The sequence below is a fragment of the Lissotriton helveticus genome, chromosome 9 (assembly GCF_964261635.1).
Source record: "Lissotriton helveticus chromosome 9, aLisHel1.1, whole genome shotgun sequence".
Classification (NCBI taxonomy): domain Eukaryota; kingdom Metazoa; phylum Chordata; class Amphibia; order Caudata; family Salamandridae; genus Lissotriton; species Lissotriton helveticus.
The window spans coordinates 717861099-717886664 of record NC_136070.1 but is presented as its reverse complement, the minus strand read 5'-3'; positions in this window follow the sequence as shown (position 1 = coordinate 717886664).

Here is a 25566-nt window from a genome sequence, read left to right as displayed (position 1 = left end):
AAGATTTTAAAAGGTTCAAAAAACAGTGCAAAAAATTGGCAAAGTGCAATATGTCAATACAGTGTAAACAGTGTTTTGTAAACCAACGTCATAGTAATAGATATCAGTATTATACTTGATTTGCAATATCCTATTAAAATCAGATGTAGAAAAATAAATATAAACTATGAGGTATTCATATATAAATATATAAAAACACAAATGTACAAGCATATACACAATCAATATATATACACCAAATTTACACTATTTGAGCAGGATGAGAACTCAGGTGATATGGAATCATAGCTGCATGAATGCATTTTAAGCCTATACACCGAGGTCGCAGCATCCTGCCTATATTCTACGCACCAGCCAGTCGTGTGTCTATGTACTGCCAGAGGGTTTGGGAGGAGAGGAGATGCTAACCAACCGTTAGGTTTGGAGAACATCGCAGCCTCACCTTCCATACCTCCTTACTATAACACATGACCATGAATTAAACAACACCATACCAGTGATAAGCATAACAGTGAGCAGTGCAAAAAGAAGTATATGTGCTCATATTTATGGGTTTTTATAAGATTTTTCTTTTCTAAAGATCATTTTAATTTTTATTAAGAGATGCTTTATCATTGTCGATGTTGTACTAAGCATTTGATACATCATGCAGCCTAAGCCTAGGCTGCACTGCACTCTGGAACCATCTGCACTACTAGACATGTACTGGTCAATGGAAGGAAATTTCAAAAAACCACTGCCATATGGGACCTAGACTGAAAACTTGGGTAGATGATATACTACTGGAAAAGATAGAGCCTCAAGTTGTACTTATATGGATCATTTAAAGACAGGTATAAAAATCTTCTGTCGAATTTAATCCCCCTGGGGCTCGACTATCCATTTCAAGTATGTACCTTGTCTCCAGTTTTCTAAGGGCACCATCCCTGTCGCCACCTCTTCTTAGCGGACCCACACAATCTACAGCATAGTAACGTAGGAGAGTGCTATCGTTGTTGTGGTGCTCCCTAAAATGGCGGGCCACCGGATATGCCGGGTCATTGGTATTTATGGCCCTTATGTGCTGGAGTATCCGCTTGTGCACCTGTAGCTTGGTACTACCAACATACCGCAGGGCACACGGACACTCCAGCACGTAGACCACATATTCACTTTTGCAAGTCAGCTGTTTTTTGATCTTGCGCGCACAGGGGGTAAATGGTACTACATATTCAGTTTTGTTTAACCCATGCTGGCATGCCTTACAAGAAGAGCACTTCCTGAAACCTTTGCTCTTATCCAGCCAGTTCTTCCGTATTGAAACTTCTGGACTAGATTTCACTAGAGCATTTTGCATAGAGTATGCTCTCCTGTAGGTGATTGATGGCCTAGTTGGAATTTTTTCACCTATCACAGGGTCACATTTGATTATGCCCCAATGTTTAGAGATGATTTTACCAAGCGCCCCATGCTGCCTATTGTACGCCCAGATCAGTCTCACTGTTTGATCCTGGGAAGCAGCCGGCACAACCACGACCTTGCGTTGCAAGGCCTGACTGCGCGAGCCTTGGTTATAGCCTTGTCAACCACCGCAGCCTTGTACCCTCTTGCCAAAAATCTAGACCTACTAGCTTGTTGAGCTAAATGGCATTGAGCTTCAGTGCTGCTTAACCGTCTTATGCGCAGCATCTCGCCATACGGGATGCTGCGTATGAGGTGAGCAGGGTGATGGCTACTGGCATGGAGTATTGTGTTTCCAGCCGTGGGCTTTCGGTACAACTTGGTTTCAAGTTTTTCTCTTCCTGGTGTCACTGTCATGTCTAGAAAATGTACCTGGTCTCTGCTGATTGTTTAGGTAAACTTCAAGTTGTAGTCATTACAATTCAACATATCTACAAATTGCTCAGCTTCTAGACGAGTGCCCTTCCAAACTAGGAACACGTCGTCTATATAACGATACCACCGTGTGATAGACCGCCGTGCAATGTCTGAATGTTCGCCAAAGAGGACCTGTCTCTCCCAATAGCCCATATGGAGACAGGCATAACTGGGAGAGAAACAGGCCCCCATGGCTACACCCCTGACTTGCTGGTAGTATCTGTTATTGAACATAAAGAAATTGTGGTGTAAACAGAATGAAATCATAGACAGTAACATACGATTATGATCAGCCATGATTATTGGTCTCAAACCTAAATAGAATTCTATGGCTCTCAGTCCGTCCTGATGGTTAATACTTGTGTATAAGGACGTGACGTCTAATGTAATGAGCCACGAATCTGAATCCCATTTGATGTCTTCAATTTTCCTCACAAAGTCACTAGAGTCCTGAACAAAGGATGGTAAACTCTGTACGAACTCCTGTAAGAATGAGTCCACATAGACCGTTGTCTTTTCAAGTAAGCCCCCACACGCCGCAATTATTGGTCTGCCAGGGGGTTTATTCGGGTTCTTGTGGACCTTCGGGATTAGGTATAGCACAGGCATGACAGGATTGTTATTTTTGAGATATTTGAGCTCATCCATACTTAGCAACCCAAAAGATCTCCACCCCATCAATAGGGAATAAAAATCTTCTTGGGCTTTCTTAATCAGGGTAATGTCACTGTGTCTATAGCAGTCTGCATCATTTAATTGAGAGAGGGCTTCCTCCAAATATAGTTTCCGCGGCCACAAAACTATATTCCCTCCCTTATCCGATTGCCTGACAATGACATTCTCATTTGATTGGATCTTATGGATGAGTCGCAGGTACTGATCATTCTGTGTGTATTTCTTCCGTTTTGAACTGAGTATTTTTGAATGCAACAACTTGATGTCTTTAACAGCAGCATCATGAAAGATGTCAAGGTTATCGTACAGCATCACAGGAGTGTAGGTGGAGCGTGGCTTAAAAGATGTTAACCCCCCTACCTTGCTTGGCTCACATCCTGATGCTTCTTGGGATGTTGATTGTTCCATTCTTAGTGATTCCAAAGCCTCCAGACCAGGAGCATCACGAACTTGCAGCCCTTCATTAGCTGATTCAGTCCTCATTGGGGTGCTGCGTGTCTTTGCACCCATAAAATGTTTCTGCAACTATATATATATATATATATATAATACATGCTCCATTTTCACAGAACAGAGCCAGCACTCACGGGGCAAGTTGCGAAGAAGACTTTTTTTTATCTTAGGAACAACAAAAGCGTTTCGGCATTCGTGCTTTCATCAGTGTTACTGACGCGGCAGTGGCGCCCATTTTCAAACATATTTCCATAATTGTACTAAACAAGAAAGAAGGACTATTGCTCAATCTTCCTTGAGCGCCATCTTTGAATGGCCAAATGTGAACAACACACTGGCCAACAATGTTGGCCAGTGTGTTGTTGTTGTTGGCATTCACTCTCATAAGCTTGCCTTAGGTAATAACAGCCAGGGACGGAATAGCTGTAGCGGGCACTGGGCATTTTCCCGGGGGGCCGGAAGGATGGGGGCCAGTTTTTATACCCGTGGGGGCCGGTTTTGCAGAAGTGCTGCAAAATCTCCCTCTCTAACAAAAGCAGCAGCAGGAATTCCCTCCCTCCAACCCCGTCACACCCCCTAGGCTTGGTCGATTTGTTTGCCAGGGCTGGTTTGCGTTCTCAGTCCGACACTGATAACAGCAGGCACATGGGGGTTTTAGGAGAGAATGAGAGAGAGATCAGAGAAGGAGGACAGAGAAAGTGAGAGAAGAGGGAAAGACACAGAGAGTGAATGGATGGAAAGGGAGAAAGCAAGAGGGATATATTGTTGTGGTGTAACAGCCAGAGCTGCCGACTTTGGAATCGGGTATCCAGGTTCAAGTCCCTGCGTCAGTTCAACATACATTTGCACTTTATAAAACTGCAAAAAGGGATGGGGCAGGTTTTATTTCTCTGTCTGACCCTGTGTCCTAGAGGCCATAGATATGGTCAGAAAATACCAATGGCCCAGGAACCTGCATGTCTCTCCATTGGAAAAAAGAAACAATAAGCTCCCAGGTCAGATGAGACAGGAATGAAATATGAAAGAAAATAATCCTCCCTTCACGCATGCAAGAAAGAGATGTAAGGGAAAGCAGCAGTGATGAGGTGTTAGTGCTTGCTGTCTTTCACGTTAAGCCTAGGCCCAGTACTTTAAGTATGGGGAGTGGGGTACCATTGCAGGATGCTTGTTTCCGGTCCAGGGAGGACCTGGCCTGGCAGTTCGGGCCGGACTGTTCCTATGAGCAGGATCAAGACTGATTTGTATATGGCTGTGTTCAAACTGGGGTGACGTGGCGAGCAAAATAATGGTCGATTAAATCCAGATCTGTGAATGGGGGTGAGGGGGTGAGTGTTCGAAAGGTTTCAACACTCCGTCCATCAGTTTATTTTGTGATGTTGCTGAGTGTGGTCACATTGCCAGAAGGTGGCCACAACAAAGAAGAAAAGAGAAGATTGAATAGGGATTCTGGCAGATTTCTTAGCCATTCAAGAAGGGATAACTCCTTTCTAGGCATTGATTGGGGTAGAGGGAAGACAGGCTCAGTCACTGATTAATACCAAATACTCTCAAACAATAGTCATCTGTTTACTTTTTGAAAAGGTGGTGCTCCAATGAATGGTGTTCCTTACATCCATGGTGACACCCACCGTGATCCTCTTGTTGAAGGATGCCACAGTTAGCAAGACTTCCAAGTGCCCCTGAAGGTGAAAGTCATTTCCAAGCTACCCCAGCTGCATGGCTTGAGGAAAACGTCACCCCCTTCCTTTCTACTCTTTAAAAGGCTTTGGCAGTTCCAAAGGGTAGGCAGTCTTTAACTTAGACTCCTCGTTACGTCTTGCTAATTTGTTCAAAATGAAATTGTTTATGGATTTACAAAGAATGCTGAAATTTGAAGGGAGAGAACTTTTTTTATTTAATACTGTAAACTTGGTTTGTATTGATGCAATAATATAAACAAAACATAATATACGACACAAACAATGAAAAATAAATAGAAATATACAAAACTTATAATGGTCATGTCAAATTCTCGAACAGAGTTCAGGAATTCACAAATTGATTTAACCAATGCTCTATCATACAAATGCACAAATATTATGTAAAAGGGACGTAGAATCCCTACGAATAAAGTATGCTTCAAATCTTTCTATTTGTGACATTATGACAATATAAAATCCACGACAACATAAAAATGTGTGATTGGGGGGCCACTTTGCCCGATCTTCACTGTCTTTTCACTTCGGGAATACCAGCATAAGCTCCTACACGTTCAAAAGTGGTAATCAGTGATTAATTATAAAAGTGCAGGGTGAAAAATCCCTTGGGAGTGCGAGGCCCACTTCCACTACTGGCCGGTGTCTTTGACCATATACACCTACAAATGGTTTTGGAGCGAGGCTATGGGTTAAAGGGTATACAAAGGAGAGGGTTTCTCATACTGGTTCATATACCAACCTATGTATACGCTATGTGCTAAAATGAGCTAACAATTGTAAAAGAAACACTCGTTTTGACTGACGAGGGACATTTCCTGCTTGTGCCCGAGTGAGTCCCCTGTGGAAATGGCACGGAGAAGCAGCCTATTAAATCACCTGCCAGAGTAGCTATTGGATTATTTCTGCAAGACCTCACCACACGATTTAACAGCATCCAGCTGTGGAAAATACTGGCGATCAATGCTGGTGGTATTACTCTGTAATTGGAGCCCTGGTGTTTAGCTGAAAAGATAATAAACAATGGTAAATAATGTTTCATCAGTACTGGCTTTAGATAAATAAAGAAATGCTACGAATTGCACGTTGTGGGTGATATCACGGACATGTTGAGATGCATGCTATTGCCATTTGAATACCCTACAGTTTTAGGGTTTGGTTTCCCTGCCCTCATTTGTGTATCACGTGACAACCTATCATCATTGGTCAGTTTTCATTGTAGCTTGTAACTAACTGCATGTCACTGGTAACTGTGGAATGCGTCACCATATTAAACATATGAATATGAAGCAGTGCGGGAAGGGTTTGCACAATGCAAATCATTGGTGCAAATTCAAGTGCAAGCTGCACCCTGGTGGATGAACCTTTGTCTTGAATTGAGGGTTAACATCAATAAATCAGCAATGTGTCAATAATAGTGAAACACGTTTGGCCCCAAAAGGGGAAGAGAGAGTAGTAGATTTGCAAACCATGAAGGTTTATTTGTAGATTAGCAAAGTCAAATCTTTCAAATTATTCATAATAAATAATTCGGTAAACAATGATGGCCAGTGCGTTTCAAAGAGATTCAAAACATAGTAAATACAAAGACAAACTACTTAAAGTTGTCCTATGCAAATTTGAGTAAGTTCCAGTTTCCCCTTCAGGGAAATTCCCTTCAGGGAAATTGAAAGACTTAGGAAAAGGAGCAGAAGGGGCCAGCAGATAAGGCCTCTAAAGGCAAAATCAAATGAGGATTCAGTCAGGTCAATGAGAAAGGATTTGCTCAAGTGTGTTCGTGAGCAGGAAAAGAATAAAACATCAAGAGAGTGGAAGGGGCACCTGCTCTCACGCAAGTGGAAAAGCAGCTCCGCTTCTAACTAGCTCAGCAATGCACAATTAAAGCATACAATTCTCTGCAGAGAATGACAACTCCCTATGGTTCCCATAAACAGAACCAATCAGAAACTCACATTTCATGATAACACATTCATAGTCTTCTTCCCAGGCATCTCTTAATAGGATTGTACACCACGGTCGGACAGGTGCCGAAAATCACTATTCACTCTCTATGAAGCACATGTTGATAGTCTATTGTAACAGAAAGTAAACATTTGCAAACGTATTAATTCAAACTACTGCAGCTTGGAGCGTGGCTCCTGAAACAATAGAAAAAAAGGAGACCAAATTCAGGCAGCCAAAATTAATTTTTAATGTTTGCATACGTTATTAGACCGAGGCCTACATCAACTATGGCCCACTTAACGTGAACAAACTCTATCTATGGTCAACTATAACGTGATACTAACACTTTGAGGATACTTCTGTAATGTGCAGATTACTATTGATATCTACTGCGGTAGATGCAGGCAAATAAGCGCAGCTATAATAAACATGCACATGCATAACTCGAGTACTTGTGCAACAGATTACATAAAACATTAGTGGTACTGGTAGAGCGGCAGGTCACCCGACTATAAATTTACTATACTCACCTGGGCCCATAATCAATTTTACTCTTTTAAATCAGGTAACCCATGCTCTACTACCAGATGTTTTAATTCCTCTAGGTCCTATACCATATGATTTACCAATCATTTTAACTGGTACCTATGACCTCATGGATCAGGGAGTTAGTTTAAATGTAGGCAGTCAAATACCAAATAACTTTGCACTCATATAATAACCACAAACTCCGGAAAGTTTTAAACTCTTTATCTAAATTTCATCATAAGCCATAATCCAGAGATTAAAAGCAATCAGGCTTCAATAACCAAAATTAGATACAGTGTGTAGCTATGCAAAATATATATTATGCCAATCATTCAGCAATGTAAAGGGAAGGTAAGAACAAGGAACATGCTAGTTAACTTCAAAATAGACTTGCACAATTTGTCTAAGCGTGGGAAAGAAATGGAACATGCTAATCAACACAACTTTAAGCAATTACCAAAGGGTGGGTAAAGAAAGGGAACATAATATGCAAGCACGAAAAATAATTCGAGCATATAACTATAGGGAAGGTAAGAAATGGAACGCACTATTAAATCAGATGACGAATTGATCATTAAAAGGGAAGGGTAAGAAAATAAGGAACATGTGCAAATCAAAGCTTTTATCGATTTAGGGAAGGTGAAGAAAAGAACACACAGAAAATATAATGACGATACCCACACAGATTTATAATTACCTAGAATGGTGTGAAGACCAACCCTGGCCACGGGTCAGTTTAGGACAGAAACCCCGAAAATTGCAGTTGCCTGTAGGCCAGCAGGTGCAGATCAGAATCAGGACAGGATAAACCAGATTTGGATCAGGACCGGACCACAAAAGGTTAAGACCAGCACCCGCAGTTCACTTGCAACGCCTGAGCTGCTCCCTCTCTGCAGCTAACAGTCAGAACCCCAATTGGGTTATCGATTTCACCGACAAAGTGCTCTGCCAGCACTTCAGCTTCCCGGACCCCGATTGGGTCAGCAAATCTTCTGACAGAGTGCTCCGCAGCCCTCTGCTCTTAGTCACCAATTGAGTGCGTTGGGTCAGTGACAGGTCAGCTATTCGGACAAGTCTGACAATTTCTCTAGCTGAGCCTACTCTAGTTATACCATTTTCCAGGGCAGTGTACCACCCCCCAATGTTGCAAATGTGAGGATCCCCAATTTTCGATTGGACAAAGGAGGAGGAGAGGTCATCACACCACCCCAATTTCTGTTACTTCAGTGTTGAATATTAATTTTCCATTCCCGTCCCATCAATTTACTTTCACATGACAACTTAATTTCACCTAACAATGGATGTTCTATTGACAAATACATTGTATGCAATTTAGCTTCTTTTAGCCGGGTCAGAGGTCATCTTCCCAGGCGCATCTTGGCGATGACTGTCTTTGGCTGGATTTCAATAACACCGAGTTCAACTCCTCTCTGCAGCTGGTCATGCGCAAAAGGATTTTCAAAATGGAGTAATTGCACCTCCCAGGCCCAAAGATTACGACACATGAAAAGCAAAAGGGAACAGTTTTAGAACACAGAACTAAATGATTACACTGTATACCATGAGTTTCTACTCTATCCCCATTAACTTAACTTTAACTATGGCATTAGCATTAGGCAGAACGAACAGCTTAGCAAAATCAGCAGTACAAGCTTCTCGCATGTGAGAACATAGAGCAACCATATTAGCCCTAGTGCGCAGAAGCGGCAGCTTCCCTCCAAATAACGAATATGTCACGTCACGTAAGTATGACAGACGCATGCGCAATAGAAAATCCTGCGTACCAGCAGTCATATCAGGTGCAAGCATATTAGGATTAGTACACACATAAGCAAGCTTCACTCGGATGCCCAATATCAATGTAAAAGATGCAAAATTAATAAGACAAACATGTTGGTTAATTCGTTAACGTTATTCGAGGTTCATAAGTACGAGCAAGTCGCTTCATGTGCGAATCCTTGCTCCATCAGTATAATTCCCTTGGGAACCATCTCCATGTTAAATCTTTATATTAAATCTATACTGTTTATCTAAGTGAGTTGGATTAGGATTAGTTATGGTGGAAGATTGGTCAACAGGAGAATTCAAGCACATTAATATTCTGTCAGAACACTGTTCCGAGGGCTCTGGGGCAATAAGGAACTACTGGGCTCAACTGTGGATGGTTGAGGCTTTTTACTCCAGATGTCCTGGGACTCAACGTACTATGAACCCTGAGCAACTGGACCAAGTACCCCTTCAGACTTGACTCCCAGTGGTGGCGTAGGCCGAGCAGTTAAAGGCTTATCGCAGGAGAGGGAAGGTAGACACGGGAGGGGTGAACACAGGTTCACAACTCAAAATACGTTCAGTAGCAGTAATACATGATTGTCCAGTCAAATACTTGCGTTTATGAAAAAAGCAATATTTATAATTATATACGAACACAAGTAAAATATGACATTCACAAACAATATTATAGATCCAAATGGAGGAAGGACCTTCGCAGTCCGGATTGTACTGTGTACTCAAAGGTATAGATGTAATTGGTGCTAATTGGTTATCCCCCTGAGATTGGGGAACAAAGTCAATAAGAGCGTCCCCAATCGCACTCATTGGATTTGTTCAATAAACTTTAAACCATTGGTAAATATTTTCCAAACGTCAATTTTTATTTATCTTCTTTTGTTCATGTCAATTACTTTCATCAGTGACCTTGACAATGTGATATTCACTAATTAACAAAAATAATTTTGTGCCCAATGCATTTCGGGCCTCGCCCTTCATCAGGGGATTAATGATCTGGTGAAGTGTATTGCGTAGAAAATCTGCTTGATTCCCCGGGCAATTGCCCGGGGAATCAAGCAAGTTGTCTACGCGATACACTTCACGTTTATCGCAATGTTAAAATTCAGACTTCCAATTTGAAAGTCGACTGGATAATTAAGCCCCTGAAGACGTGAGTCCCTTGTTCACTTTGCCACTGGATTCAAGCAAGCCGGGCTGAAGATGGCTGCAATGCCAGAAACCGGTCCTCGGTAGCTTGTTTCCGGTCCAGGGTAGGCATGGCTTGGCAGTTCGGGCTGGACTGTTCCCATGAGGCACAGGGTCAGACTGAATTGCAAATAGCCATGTCTGAACTGGGGTGGCAGAGTAGGCTAAAGAACGGTGATGGATCAAACCCAGATCTTTTGACTGGGTGTGAGTGTTTGATTGGTTCAGATGCTCCGTCCATCACCACCCCCTTTTGTACCGCTTTGGCCGCCATAAGTGTGGCAGGGTATGCTCAGACGTGAGTCCCTTGCTCACTTTGCCACTGGATTCAAGCAAGCCGGGCTGAAGACGGCTGCAATGCCAGAAAACCGGTCCTCGGAAGCTTGTTTCCGGTCCAGGGAAGGCATGGCTTGGCAGTTCGGGCTGGACTGTTCCCATGAGTCACAGGGTCAGACTGATTTGCATATAGCCATGTCTGAACTGGGGTGGCAGAGTGGGCTAAAGAACGGTGATGGATCAAACCCAGATCTTTTGACTGGGTGTGAGTGTTTGATTGGTTCAGATGCTCCGTCCATCACCACCCCCTTTTGTACCGCTTTGGCAGCCATAAGTGTGGCAGGGTATGCTCAGACATGAGTCCCTTGCTCACTTTGCCACTGGATTCAAGCAAGCCGGGCTGAAGATGGCTGCAATGCCAGAAACCGGTCCTCAGAAGCTTGTTTCCGGTCCAGGGAAGGCATGGCTTGGCAGTTCGGGCTGGACTGTTCCCATGAGGCACGGGGTCAGACTGATTTGCATATAGCCATGTCTGAACTGGGGTGGCAGAGTGGGCTAAAGAACGGTGATGGATCAAGCCCAGATCATTTGACTGTGTGTGAGTGTTTGATTGGTTCAGATGCTCCGTCCATCACCATCCCCTTTTGTACCGCTTTGGCCGCCATAAGTGTGGCAGGGTATGCTCAGACGTGAGTCCCTTGCTCACTTTGCCACTGGATTCAAGCAAGCCGGGCTGAAGACGGCTGCAATGCCAGAAAACCGGTCCTCGGAAGCTTGTTTCCGGTCCAGGGAAGGCATGGCTTGGCAGTTCGGGCTGGACTGTTCCCATGAGTCACAGGGTCAGACTGATTTGCATATAGCCATGTCTGAACTGGGGTGGCAGAGTGGGCTAAAGAACGGTGATGGATCAAACCCAGATCTTTTGACTGGGTGTGAGTGTTTGATTGGTTCAGATGCTCCGTCCATCACCACCCCCTTTTGTACCGCTTTGGCAGCCATAAGTGTGGCAGGGTATGCTCAGACATGAGTCCCTTGCTCACTTTGCCACTGGATTCAAGCAAGCCGGGCTGAAGATGGCTGCAATGCCAGAAACCGGTCCTCAGAAGCTTGTTTCCGGTCCAGGGAAGGCATGGCTTGGCAGTTCGGGCTGGACTGTTCCCATGAGGCACGGGGTCAGACTGATTTGCATATAGCCATGTCTGAACTGGGGTGGCAGAGTGGGCTAAAGAACGGTGATGGATCAAGCCCAGATCATTTGACTGTGTGTGAGTGTTTGATTGGTTCAGATGCTCCGTCCATCACCATCCCCTTTTGTACCGCTTTGGCCGCCATAAGTGTGGCAGGGTATGCTCAGACGTGAGTCCCTTGCTCACTTTGCCACTGGATTCAAGCAAGCCGGGCTGAAGACGGCTGCAATGCCAGAAACCGGTCCTCGGAAGCTTGTTTCCAGTCCAGGGAAGGCATGGCTTGGCAGTTCGGGCTGGACTGTTCCCATGAGGCACAGGGTCAGACTGATTTGCATATAGCCATGTCTGAACTGGGGTGGCAGAGTGGGCTAAAGAACGGTGATGGATTAAACCCAGATCTTTTGACTGGGTGTGAGTGTTTGATTGGTTCAGATGCTCCGTCCATCACCACCCCCTTTTGTACCGCTTTGGCCGCCATAAGTGTGGCAGGGTATGCTCAGACGTGAGTCCCTTGCTCACTTTGCCACTGGATTCAAGCAAGCCGGGCTGAAGACGGCTGCAATGCCAGAAACCGGTCCTCGGAAGCTTGTTTCTGGTCCAGGGAAGGCATGGCTTGGCAGTTTGGGCTGGACTGTTCCCATGAGGCACAGGGACAGACTGATTTGCATATAGCCATGTCTGAACTGGGGTGGCAGAGTGGGCTAAAGAACGGTGATGGATTAAACCCAGATCTTTTGACTGGGTGTGAGTGTTTGATTGGTTCAGATGCTCCGTCCATCACCACCCCCTTTTGTACCGCTTTGGCAGCCATAAGTGTGGCAGGGTATGCTCAGACGTGAGTCCCTTGCTCACTTTGCCACTGGATTCAAGCAAGCCGGGCTGAAGACGGCTGCAATGCCAGAAACCGGTCCTCGGAAGCTTGTTTCCGGTCCAGGGAAGGCATGGCTTGGCAGTTCGGGCTGGACTGTTCCCATGAGGCACGGGGTCAGACTGATTTGCATATAGCCATGTCTGAACTGGGGTGGCAGAGTGGGCTAAAGAACGGTGATGGATCAAGCCCAGATCATTTGACTGGGTGTGAGTGTTTGATTGGTTCAGATGCTCCGTCCATCACCATCCCCTTTTGTACCGCTTTGGCCGCCATAAGTGTGGCAGGGTATGCTCAGACGTGAGTCCCTTGCTCACTTTGCCACTGGATTCAAGCAAGCCGGGCTGAAGACGGCTGCAATGCCAGAAACCGGTCCTCTGAAGCTTGTTTCCAGTCCAGGGAAGGCATGGCTTGGCAGTTCGGGCTGGACTGTTCCCATGAGGCACAGGGTCAGACTGATTTGCATATAGCCATGTCTGAACTGGGGTGGCAGAGTGGGCTAAAGAACGGTGATGGATCAAAAACAGATCTTTTGACTGGGTGTGAGTGTTTGATTGGTTCAGATGCTCCGTCCATCACCACCCCCTTTTGTACCACTTTGGCCGCCATAAGTGTGGCAGGGTATGCTCAGACGTGAGTCCCTTGCTCACTTTGCCACTGGATTCAAGCAAGCCGGGCTGAAGACGGCTGCAATGCCAGAAACCGGTCCTTGGAAGCTTGTTTCCGGTCCAGGGAAGGCATGGCTTGGCAGTTCGGGCTGGACTGTTCCCATGAGGCACAGGGTCAGACTGATTTGCATATAGCCATGTCTGAACTGGGGTGGCAGAGTGGGCTCAAGAACGGTGATGGATCAAACCCAGATCTTTTGACTGGGTGTGAGTGTTTGATTGGTTCAGATGCTCCGTCCATCACCACCCCCTTTTTTACCCCTGATGAAGGGCGAGGCCGGAAAAATGTATTGGGCACGGAATTATAATTTTTTTTAGTGAACATCACATTGTCAAGGTCACAGATGAAAGTAATTGACATGAACAAAAGAAGATAAATAAAAATTTACATTTGGAAAATATTTACCAATGGTTTAAAGTTTATTGACAAATCCAAGGAGTGCAATTGGGGATGCTCTCCCCTGCAGGGAGCTGCGCAAATCATTCTTATTCACCTACAATACACACAGTCCCCTGAAGTCAGAGCTCTAGGGCCAGATTTATCAATATTTGACATAGCGCAACACAACAAGACATCTTGCTGCACTCTATCAAATGGAGAGGACAGGCATGCTCCATATTTACTCATATATGGCACATTTCTGCTCTCTCACTGCACTAGCGCACTAGGCAGGATTGTTTTTGTGCAGGAATTGATACTTTCAGGGCCGGACTGGCCATAGCGGGCACCAGGCTTTTCCCCAGAGGGCCTCTATGGTGGGGCCCAGTTTTGGACCCATGGGGGGCTGGCAATATCACCTGCCTGTAACAAAAGCATATTATGAATCCGAAACCGGTCCCAGGATGCTTGTTTCCGGTCCATGGAAGACATGGCTTGGCAGTTCGGGCTGGACTGTTCCCATGAGGCACAGGGTCAGGGCACAGGGTCAGACTGATTTGCATATGGCCATGTCTGAAATGGGGTGGCTGAGTGAGCTAAAGAATGGTGATGGATTAAACCCAGATCAGTTGACTGGGGGTGAGTGTTTTATTTGCTCAAACGCTCCGTCCATCATCCCCTTTTGTATTGCTTTGTAACAAAAGCAGCTGCAGTGTTTTTCACATGCACCCCCCATATCACCACCCCGCGGCTGGTCCGACTCAGTTGCCAGGGACGGTTTGCATTTCTAGTCCAGCCGTAGACACTTTCCTGCACAAAAGCAATCCCTAGAGGCATTTTCCTCTTTCTATGGGTGCTGCAGAATGCAGCACACTTAGAAAGAGGTAAAACAGGGAGTAGTAAATATATTTTTCCTTGTATTGTCTCTGTCGGGAAGGCGTACAATTTTGGAGCACTACCAGGTTTACTCGTCTTGGTTAATCTGGGAATGTGCCAAAATACATGGGTGGATGCAAATGAACACCCTCTCTCCACCCATATAACACCTTCCCTGCACAGAGTGACGCAAGTCAATGACTTGCACTGTCTTGCTTTACTACAGATTTACCAAGCCATGCAGGGCCACACAAGGTGGCATTGAGTGGCTTGATAAATCTAAGTTAAGAATTGTGTTGCACTTTGATAAATCTTGGCCCTAGTGTTTTATAGGCTGGTCCCTGAGTCCCACTCCCTTCTCACTAATGGTGGTGGTTATGCACCATTCACTGTGGGTGAAATTCAGGTTAAGCCCCACTAGTAGTCAGAGTCTCAGGAGGCACACTCCGACTCTTTAAGAAAGTCCAAGGTTTTCCATTGAAGAGCTATTTGGCAGGCAACTTCCCCTAGGGCTGTATGGCCCAAAAATTATTCTTACCTGCACCCACTGGATATGAGCAAGTGAAGTCTCCGAGCACACCCCCTTCACGGGCGCTGGAGCTGCAGCATCTGTCTCTGATAAGTTCCTCACACCAGGCCCGGAAGGAGCATTGGCTGGGTGTTCTTGAGTTCTTCACATGCGGTCCTGTAGGGACAGTGGCCGAGGGGGCCTCGATGTTCCTCTGATGCTGGTACATTTTTTGGATCCCTCCCCACTAATGGGAGGGGGGAGTTGTGGCGCTCCTGGTGCTTGTCCTCAGCTTAGCTTGGGGTCCTCATGACAACAGTCTTGACCAGACCATGCTCCTTGCCTTGTCTCAGGGTCACTGTATCCACTCTGTATATGGATTGCAGCCCGATCAGCACTGCAGCAATTTTTGCAGTGCTCCTACCTGGCATACAGGGTCTCTGACTTAGCTCCACACATGAGCTATGCCTCGACTGACATAGTATCGCTTCTTCATAGTAGTCCCACCTGGCAATACAGGTCACCAACTTAGCTCTGCACACGGGCTACTGCCCAATCAGCAAGGCAGCACTTCTTTATGGTGGCCCCACCTGGCATATGGTGTTGCCAACTTAAAACCTGCACACACGTGATATCCCGATCAATGTAGCAATGGTCACAGCTCACTTCACTGTGGCCCTCCTCTGGCACACAGGGCTCCCCGATTTTTGCCTGCACACAGGCAACAACTCGCATGTCGCTACAGGGAGCTTATCATCAAGATCCCGCACTGGACCTCGTTCCCTCCAGTGTTCTCTTCCTAGTAGGCCACACTGTTCTTGACAAGAACACAGGCACTGGTGCTCCAAGCTTGTGGGTCTTGTATTCCCTGGGTGAGGTCCCCTCACCCAGCTGGGAGATTTGCAGACCTTGCCCCCCCCAGTCCTGGTCACAGGCAGAAGTCTTGCTGAGCTTCTCCTCCTCACAAAGCCCGACTGGCTGCTTGACAGTTTACTATTTTGGGGTCCTTGTGTATTTTAATTTTATGTTGGGGGTCTGCTTCCTTTTGAAGTGCCCTATCCTCTGCCCTGCCCATCCTCCAGAAATCAGTCTGTCACAACAGGAGTGACTCTATATGTAACACTTCCACAGCACTGGCCATTGTAGTGATTAAAGGTTTACACCTGGATGTCAGCCACAGTGATGTGTAAGGTTACCCAGGTCATCAACCTACTCTTTATGATTCTCCTTTTAGCCTCACTTCCTATTTGAGATGTGCGTAGGCCCCTTCCCGTGACTTCTCTCTGAATCAAAGAGCACCCTTTGAAGTGTACTGAAGAGCCTGGCTCTCCCTTCCTCCTGAGTGTCCCACTCAGCTCACAGCAATGCAGCAATCCTCAATTCAGTCTCGAGAGGGAGTACTCAACGTCCTCATGTTCTTCCAGTTAGCCAGGGTTCTCCCAAAATGGAACCAGAATCTTCCATGTATTTTAAAATTCACATGCCCACATACACCCAGCACATGCATGTAACGTGTACGTAATGCATTATCCCTGTACTGTACCTTTCACAGACACACATACACCCAGCACATGTATAACACACACGCGCTGTGCAGCACTCCACATCAAACTGATGTCGATCAAGGGTGGGTTAAGCACACAGCAGTCGAATATTAAATGAATGAACATGTATGCCTCATTCTAGGGAAACAAGTAAAAAGGAGCTGTTTACTTTCACTGCTGAATACATGGTTTGCTGCCACTACTGTTCTGCTTAACTCCTGGCAAAGGCAGTAGCCTTTTACCGCAAAGATTGTAGGACGTTGGGTGCACCTCCTGGTCCAAACAGACCACAATCTGTGAGACAGGCCTAAGTCATGGTGCACGCATATAGTCCATGTTCGCCCATGACAACAAAAATCAACATCAGAGTACCAGACATCATTATAGTGGGGGCACTCAGGGCAGAGGTGCATGTCCATCACCATGTGAGGCACATTTCCATCACAACATATACCAATCATAAAAATGACTGAGACAACTGTCAGGATGGTTAGTATCACTCTACATTTGCTTGGTGAAGAATGGTTTCTTTGGAGTCAGACACCAAGGAACACATAAATCAAAAAGCCAAACCGTTTTCTAATTAGCGGCTTATAATTGTGCAAATCGACAAAACTTTGATCCCTAACACTACATTAGCTTCTTCTAAGATGACAACAGTGCTCTTCTACAGGAGCCTGGGCCCTAAGAAGTTTCGCAAGTTCAGCTAAGTTTCAGTTTGTTTGTACAGTTTTATAAACAACAAAAAGACCAGGATCCTGAGACTACAGAAATCCTAATCTATCGTATTTCCTATTGTAGTCCACCTGAAGACTTGTAGTTTTCTACATAACCTTCATTATACTCCAATCAGTAGTATGTGTATGTATATAACATAAAACCCTTTTCAACACTTTGTTGACAGTTTTTAAGATATCAGGGACTCATAAGGAAAACATTCTCAACTATTCCAGTCCCATTCACACACTAATTTGTGTAAAAAATGTGAAAAGGGCGAAATGACCCCTCACGGGCGCACCACCAAGCGGGTAACTGGCAGGTACTCACCAGATAAGCCCATTTTTGTCATCATTGGCGGTCATTAAGCCCAAACAGAAAAGTGTCCAAAGAGAGATATAAGAGGTGTAAAGGTGCGTGCAGTGAAGTGAAAAAGTAAATCACACCTCACAGTGTGGGAAATAGTGGTTAAAATTGAAGGAATTCACTCGATACACAACAATTTTATTCTTTTACTCAGTGAACCCACTCAAACTAAAAAACTGCTTAGGTTGCTATATATGCATACCACTGTTAGATGCCAACATGTTTCTCTGCTTCATATATTTTGTGCAGATTCATCAGTGTCAAGCTCTTTTCGCCACAGCACCGTATATTGGACACATCAATCTAAAAAACTGTCAACAAAATAAAAACACGCAGACACATTGTATAGATGTTTAGATATAGCTCTTCTTGTCATGTTTAAAAAAACTCCCTATGCACTTTCTTGAACATATTTACCCTCCGTTAGCCACCATGTAGCCTACCGGCTAAGAGGTTCATGAGCTAAAAACAGGATTCCTCACGTGAGACCCTTTCCGACAAAACAGTTCTTCAGTAGTCTTTTGTATCTGTAGGACAAACAATGCGCTATTAGCCGCTGCGTCTGTGCCAGTAATCCAACGCGTCTTTCACCACAATTCCTATTGTCAGCAATTTTATGTTATCACAGAGCCGTAATCCAAACTGGGCGTGTGACTCAACTTACAGCACACCTTCAACTGATTTCACTTCTCAAACTGTACCAGTAGTAATGAAATTTTATCCTTTAAGTACGAAAATACGCCAATCAATACGTAAACACTGTTATGTTATGTTAATTTTTTATTTATAGAGCGCTCGTACGCCCGCAGGCTTCATGGCGCTATTGAATCTTTAGAACACAACACAGCTTTGGGTACTTAAGCAGGAGTAAATCATGTCCTAGTTTAGTTGCGATAAGCTTGTCTAAAGAGCAGAGTTTTAGATGCCTGCCTAAAGTCAAGAAGATCCCCACTCTGTTTCAGGGTTAGTGGCAGAGAGTTCCATAGGGAAGAGGCGAGATAGTGGAAGCTACTACCGCCCTGACGCTTCTTCCTGTATGCTGGGATCATCAGTAGCTCTTGTTGAGCGGATCGAAGGTTTAGTGGAGGGATGTATTTACAAACTAAATTCCGAATAAATTTCTGACCTTTGCCCTGCAAGGCTTTAAAAATGATGCAGCCTGCTTTGAAGCTAGCTCTCTGAGCCACTGGTAGCCAGTGGAGTTTTTCCAACCCTGATCTAATGGATTGCCATTTAGGTTGTTTAAAAATAAGCCTGGCTGCCTGATTTTGGGCGTATTGCAGTCTCTTCAACTGCCCTACTGGGAGGCCAAGATACAGGCTATTGGAGAAGTCAATCCGTGATAAAATTAAAGCAGCAATTGCCTGAATCAAGGCAGAGTGAGTTAGAAATTGAGATATTTTCTTTATCTTTCTCAGTTGAAAGAAACACGTTGAAACTACCGTCCCTATATGATTTTTTAGTGAGAGATCCTCACTGAGAGTCACCCCTAAACTCTTAACTGTGTGGGACTTAATCGGTGGTATACCCATGTTAGGTGGCCAGAAATGGGGGCCCCAACTAATTTCACTCTTCCCGGGCAGGATTAATTCCGTCTTGCCCGGGTTGAGTTTGAGATAGTTTAAATTCATCCATTTCTGGATATGAGACATGGTGTCCTGAAAGTCTGCCACAGCATTAGGGGAGTCTAGTGCAAAGACCAATTGCAGATCATCTGCATAATTGAAGATTGTGACTTTATGGTTTTTCAGGGAGTACAGTAGAGGACGTAAGTATAAATTAAAAAGGAGTGGGGAAACACGGGTCATTGTTATCTAATAATAACTTTAACATGCCCCCTCCGAGATTTGCGTTCAAAAGATCTAGCAATCTTAAAGACAAATTGGTCCATACCCGGGCCCTACCTGAGCGTGAGAGTAAGGAGAGTACAATTCCTAAAGGCCATTTTCCGTGCGGTATGTGTTCGGTCTGTTCACTGACAAAAAAGACCACAAGTGTTGCATTCTCTTATGGACGGGATTGGTTTCTCTCGCAATTCAGCAACTGTAACACCACTAATGTGGTATATAGGTTACAGTGTGCGTGTGGCCTGTATTACATAGGCCTTACGACAAAAAAGATCAAAACAAGAATTCAGGAGCATTTGAGTACTATAAAAGCAGGCAAATTAACGACAAAATTGGTACAACACTGTTATTCTACCAAACACAGTTTTACTTGGGTAGTACTTGAAACAGTGAGAGGCTCTAACCAAAACATTGAGAAAATCCTTTTTACTAAGGAAGCACGCTGGATCTTTAATGAAAAAACGGATCAAGTGGGGCTGAATGAGTTTATCAAGTGGAATAGGGTGAGTTGATCATCATAACCCCCTGTTCTTCTAGGATTCACGCCAGAGTACCAGAACCAGTGTGTCTCCATATATTAGGTATGATCTATCACTAATGTGACAAAATAGTCAGCGTGGCTGGATGTATAGATCGAACGGCATAGGGGAAGTTTACCACCATCCCCCAGATGCCACTTGGATGCATTACAGAACATCCCATCGGTGCTGATGAAGACAGTAATCAAGTCGAGCTTAAGAGACCTATCTCATCATGTTTTACGTAGTGCTCCCAATAACATTTGAAATTATTCTGGCTGCAGTAAAGGTGGGGGGATAATATCTAAGGACACTCTTATCAACAACTATGAATACCCTTAAAGGGGGCTTGAGTTTGATAAATATGAGTTGTTACAACGATGTTGGGTCCTAATTGTTAGGAACCTGGTAAACCATCTTCTTGCTATAAAAGATTGAGTTTCTATTAAATATAACGATAAAATTCTGATGTTTTGATAAAGTTACGAGGTTGTTTCCCTTTTTTTTTTAAAATGCGCCTTGCTGATTATATGTTCCAAAGAGCGATGGCTGAATTTGCGAGTGTGGAATGAAATTATACAGCTTTTCATCCCAATCAAAGATGGCGGACCTGATCTCGCGTGATTACGCGAGTAGCCGCGTTAGTTGCAACATAAACGAGTACAGTGGGTGTGACACTGCACAGAGGGAGACAACACGCTCTGTGTTGCCTGGGCGGTAAGGAGGCTGAACACTGGGTGTGGGTAGCCGATAAAGGTTACTTTTTAGAGAATTTTAGAAACGTTGCCTGAATTTGGCACAGAGAACGTTACGGGGGCTGAGTGTGAGCGTGTAACCACTGAAGGTACACTTTGAGAAGTGAAATCAGTTGAAGGTGTGCTGTAAGTTGAGTCACACGCCCAGTTTGGATTACGACTCTGTTATAACATAAAATTGCTGACAATAGGAATTGTGGTGAGGACGCGTTGGATTATTGGCACAGACGCAGCGGCTAATAGCGCATTGTTTGTCCTACAGATACAAGTGACTACTGAAGCACTATTTTGCCGGAAAGGGTCTCACGTGAGGAATCCTGTTTTTAGCTCATGAACGTCTTAGCCGGTAGGCTACATGGTGGCTAACGGAGGGTAAATATGTTCAAGAAAGATCATAGTGAGTTTTTTTTAACATGACAAGAAGAGCTATATCTAAACATCTATGCAATGTGTCTGTGTGTTTTATTTTGTTGCCAGTTTTTTAGATTGATGTGTCCAATATACGGTGCTGAGGTGAAAGAGTTTGGCCCTGATGAATCTGCACAAAATATATGAAGCAGAGAAACATGTTGGCATCTAACAGTGGTATGCATATATAGTATCCTAAGCTGTTTTTTAGTTTGAGTGGGTTCACTGAGTAAAAGAATAAAATTGTTGTGTATCGAGTGAACCCCTTCAATTTTAACCACTATTTCCCACACTGTGAGGTGTGATTTACTTTTTCACTTCACTGCACGCACCTTTACACCTCTTATATCTTTCTTTGGACACTTTTCTGTTTGGGCTTAATGATCGCCAATGATGACAAAAATGGGCTTATCTGGTGAGTACCTGCCAGTTACCCGCTTGGTGGTGCGCCCGTGAGGCGTCATTTCGCCCTTTTCACATTTTTTACACAAATTAGTGTGTGAATGGGACTGGAATAGTTGAGAATGTTTTCCTTATGAGTCCCTGATATTTTAAAAACTGTCAACAAAGTGTTGAAAAGGGTTTTATGTTATATACATACACATACTACTGAATAAAGTATAATGAAGGTTATGCAGAAAACTACAAGTCTTCAGGTGGACTACAATAGGAAATACGATAGACTAGGATTTCTGTAGTCTCAGGATCCTGGTCTTTTTGTTGTATATAACTCTTTGAGTGGAGGGCGACCAGGGTTCCATTTCCCTCTATGCTCCATATTGATTGTGTTTGTACACTTTACCTGCATTGTCAGTCAAAATCAAAAATCAGTCTTTACTTTGGAAACACTTTTCATGGAGTGGGAGAAGGCGGATTGTATATGCTGCCCACTAGTTAAAGTGGGCACCTTGTACCAGTTCACATGACCCTTATGATGTATGAGGTCAAAGATAACCTTATTGAAAGCTATCCTAGTGGTAGCTATGGAGAGCAGCCTTCAGGCTTAGTCTTGAAGGAATGTAAAGCAGCTTGTTTTACCAGAATATCGCCTCTGAATGACTAAATGAAAGGAAAACCACACAGTAGTTATAAAAAAATAAGTATTTATTAATATAACTATCTCTACTAATCTCCACGTGAGATTAGAACATAAAGCACTCAATAATGTAACAACAGAACCTTTGTAAGTAGCACAATACACAGCGGGCTCCAGGGGGACCCCTAATCGTATACTAAAAAAATGGTATAACAATCACGACTTGAACAGACACAGTGCCTACAGCACGTATAATCGCTGGGACCCAGAGGATCCACCCAGAGGAGTGACACAGGGAGCCCACGGAGGACGGGTACAGTGAGGAAGCATGACCGCTTGTTCTGTACAACTCTATGGGAAAGTCACGGTTGCAAAGTTAAAGTTTAAGGACACTTCTACGAGGACTTCAAGCAAACCCTTTGGAACTTAAGAGGTTCTAGAGCCAACCCACCAGTGAGTACCGAAGTACTTGTGTTAGCTATCCCAGAGGAGCCGGTGCATAGGGGTCAAATGGTGTCGGAAACCCTCGTCGTTTTCAATGGAGAGCTGCAAAGAAGTACTGATGTCAGGAAGGCGAATAGTGGCTGGTGGAATCCAAGCCTGGATTTGAGGTGAGAGGAACCTGAAAGCAGAGGGGACGGAGTATGGGTCACATGGGTGACCAGGGGCTCGGTAGTGGAATGCCCACCAATGGTGGGTGCTTCAGGTGCGAAGAAAGGATGCTTGACTCTGCAGCCACGGGGACCAGCAGATGTTGAGGACAACAAGGATCCAGAGGTGAGCTGTCCCATGAAGGATGTTGAGTGCTGAGGGGTCGGTGTCTGGCTGGAGTACCAACAAGTCTTGGCAAATGCAACTTAAGTAGGCAGAGAAAACAGGTTATGGTGTGGACCAGCAAGGTCTAGGGGACTCTCCATGCAATGGAGGGTCAGGGCTCATCTGGAGCAACTAGGGAAGCCCAAGAACAGACACGGTGACTCTCGCCAGGACCCACAAGCCAACGGACTAGGGATTGCGAGGAGACCTTAAGCAAATGTACAAAGCACCAGCCCACAAAGCACTCGGTGAGAGCGGAGGCCAGATATCTTCAGTGCAAATACTGCTCGGGTTAGGACTACACAGAGTCCAATTCACAAGCTCGGGAATCACCAACAAGCATATGCACTTGCAAATGTATACTGTACACAGGGGTTCAGGTTGCATGGTCCCCACGAGGGATACTGGTCTCAGAATTGCTGAGAGGTCAGATCTGCTCAGTGACCTTTGGGAACCCACCTCCTGTGTTGCTGAAATCTTTGGGGTCCGTAGGAGCTCTGGAGAAGCAAGCCGGTCAGACCCGCTTAGGTGCCTGCTGCTGCATGGGACTAACTCCTTTACTCCAAGGGAGATTCTTTAGTTGGGCATTCGTAGTGCAGACAGTCGAAGTACTTGGTTTCTTCTTAGCAGAATCGTGTCCAGGTAAAATTTAAAGTCCTGTAGCCAGGCAACCCACTTCATACCCATGGGAAGGGGTTAGAAAGATTCTGTGGACCCTCCTAGGGGAGGGGCAGGACAGAGGGGTGGCTACACCCATGTCCTTTGTCCAGTTTCGCGCCAGAGCAGCAGCAAATGGCTCTCAGAACTGGTTTGAGCTGGACTGTGCATAGGAACACCAAATGTGCCCCCAGTGCAGACTTTCTGGCACTCTCAGAGTGCGCCCACCCAACCCCAATACACTAAATCCTGTCTGGAAGGTGGTTACATCTCCCTGTGACAGGATGCCTATTGTGATGCCTTCCTGTGCTTGAGCTTGGTTAAGCAGCAGGAGAGCAGAATCGTGTTTGTGGCTGACAGCATCCATTTTGTGCTGCCCAGGTTGAGAAAGCTGGTACCGGGTAGACCGGTGACCCACAGTAGTGGTTCTAGAAGGGTGGAATCATACCTCCTACACCAGTTCAGTTACTGGTGTGGAGGTATGATTCGAAGGTGTTTGACACCAAACACAAAATGTTTCTAAGCAGCTGTTTTAAAGTTAGCAATAACCGTGAGGTTATAATGCACTTAGACATATATGTCTGGCTGCATCGCAGACAAACCCGGAGGATGGTCTCCGAAGGCTGCAGAGGGGCTCTGCTCATACAGGGGCATCGTCTCATGTAAAACCCAGCACCCTGCCTTCAGGACTGATAAGGCCTGCCATAGGGGTCACTAATAGGTTTTTAAGTGTAGTGATTTAGATAGATATAGTGAACCTATATGTAAGTAAGCGGTACAAGCACCATCTTACACAGTCTGCTGTAGCAGGCCTGTCATGTCATTTTGCATGGCCTCTCATGGGTGGCATAATACATGCTTCAGCCCATGGGAGGCCCCTGGGGTACCTATGCCCTGGGTACATGGTGTACCATATAGTAGGGACTGATAAGGGTACCCCAGTATGCAATCTGGAGTGCACCTAAAGTACATATATAACAATTTAAGGGAGAAAGCAGATAGACTGGGGTCCTGGATAGCAGGATCCCAGTGAGACTAGTCCAAAAACTGATACATCAGCAAAAAGTGGGGGTAACCATAAGAAGCAGATCCTACTTTCCTTTATGGAGGTTTTTTAACAACCTTTTGTTGACCCTCAGATTCATGTGTTCTCAAAGCAGACTGACTTTTTAGCAAAGTATGCCCATTCAAGACCTGAGAACCTTTGACTAGACAACGGTGTTCTGTATGATATGCTGATTCATGGCTCTTCATCCTTACTGTCACTTTGCTCACTTGTCTTTCTGTCCTTGTTGACTGTCTCTGGGATGCATTCCTCTGACACAACAGCTCTTAGTCTCTCAACCTTTCTTGGCTACCTTTCTTATCGTAGCCCCACTATAGTTGCACATCTTGGTCCTTCTTTAGGTTCAGAGTTACAGTTTGCAGCCTCTTCAGCTTGGTTCACTGTGGTAACTCTCTTACTATAGGATCAGAACTTGTCTCAGGTTGACTCTGAGACACTAAGCACACTCTTCCCCCCATCTAGTCATTCGGGGTACTCCGAGCTTGACTCTGCAAATCATTGCTTGTGCTCACCACATTTTCACCACCTTTCTCACCCTTCGAGAGTGAGAAGCATTTACACAGTCCAGATGCACACCACATTCCATAGCAGTGTTTGCCACCGGACTGACTTGAAACAGTCCACACCAGCAGGGCTCAAGGCAGGACTTCCTGATGTGTTTTTTAGGGGTTAAGGTCAAAGCACTGTTGCTGGCTCAAAAGGGGGTGGTCACTGCCTGGATCTGACATGAGAGAGAACGTACCATATCAGCTAATCCCTTGCAGTAGGTGAGAACCATATAATTAGTAGTATTGACAAGCACAGCAGCAGGCAAAGTTAGAAGTCTCATGGCTCTCCCCATAAGAATTTCATGCAGGGACAGTCCTGTCCTCTGACCAGGAGTGCTTTGAAGACTCATCAGCACCAAGAGAAGAGCCTCCGGAAACCTTGGGGATGTAGGCAACAGACCT